A 1233-nucleotide genomic window follows, 5' to 3' on the forward strand; every position below is an offset into this window, starting at 1 on the left:
ACAATTGATTTTTACTTATTTGATTTAAAAAAATATTATTAAACATTTACCCTTAAATCCACAAATTCAGTCCAAGATCAAAAAACCATTTAACTTTTTTTCTTCCAAGTCGTCTTATGTTGCAAGGTGCTGACAGTAATGTTCAACACGTGGTGCGCACTTCTAAACTGATGCAATCTCAGCAACCCCCCCCTGCAGTTCCCTTTCTCAGTCAATAGTCAAATGAACGCCACAGAAATGAAAGGACACACACTTCCAGTGGTGAAAATGTGTTGCTCATTCTGTGAATGCAGAAGACGTTCACTGCTATGGAGACAAACACAACATAAAAAAAATCCCCATGAGATGGAAGTAGGAAATATGATGGATGGTATTTTTTTTAAATTTATTTCAGGACTACTGTTTTTGTCAAAATGTAATTCAACATTTTCATTTTGATTGAATACAATATTATTTAAACTGTGTTAATTTTTAGAAGGCAACATAAATAATAAAACATATCGATAAAACGCTATCAAAGCCATAAACTGTATGTGGCCTTAAGTAACTTGGCCATTGAGCGTGAAAAATAAAACAAAGAAAAAAACAGGAAGCTTAAACCAAATAATGTTTCCCATAAACTCTTCATAGTGAAAGCTGAAACATCAACAGAACACCATAAGCTGGATGGCAGTGCTCCAGCCCACAACTCGTGACTCAACCGGTTAGTGTGAACTCAAACTTCAGATCCCGGGGACCTGACTCGGTTTTCACTTGGATTATTCCTTAGGTACTAATAACTCTTGAACTGTAGGACTAAACATAACATGTTCTTCTCGTCTTCATCCAAATTTTTTGTTTTTTGACACTTAAAACCCTGGGGATTTACTAAGGCTCCACTTAGTTTAAATTTAACATGGGCTTTCCACAAAAATACATGAAAAACATTGTAACGTTTCTCCCGTATCTTGGACTCCACACACAGAAGACCCAGCCCACGCCAGTCCAAAATCTTCTTCTGTGATTTATTTTCAGACTTAAAATGTTGGGGATATATTTCAAACTTAACTTTTTTGTCCCCCACTGTTGGACAAACTAAATAAAAAAAAATGTCTTCAGTTACTCAGAATCAGACTAGTGAGCGTATACTTTAAAATGACCACTGGTGTCAGGGACCTGAAACCGTGGACCGTGGCTCTGATCTGGGCTTAAAAATGTTCCATATTTTCCATATATCCTAAAACATAAGAGCCT

The 1233-nt window shown here is 36.2% G+C and overlaps 1 protein-coding gene across 3 annotated transcripts in view; it reads right to left on the reverse strand.

Annotated features, from left to right (window-relative positions):
• dusp22a (dual specificity phosphatase 22a) overlaps positions 1-1233 on the reverse strand; it is a 20041-nt gene that overhangs the window by 6912 nt on the left and 11896 nt on the right. The window lies entirely within an intron of this gene.

This window comes from Cynoglossus semilaevis, chromosome 5, assembly GCF_000523025.1.
Source record: "Cynoglossus semilaevis isolate Cse_v1.0 chromosome 5, Cse_v1.0, whole genome shotgun sequence".
In the NCBI taxonomy this organism is placed as follows: domain Eukaryota; kingdom Metazoa; phylum Chordata; class Actinopteri; order Pleuronectiformes; family Cynoglossidae; genus Cynoglossus; species Cynoglossus semilaevis.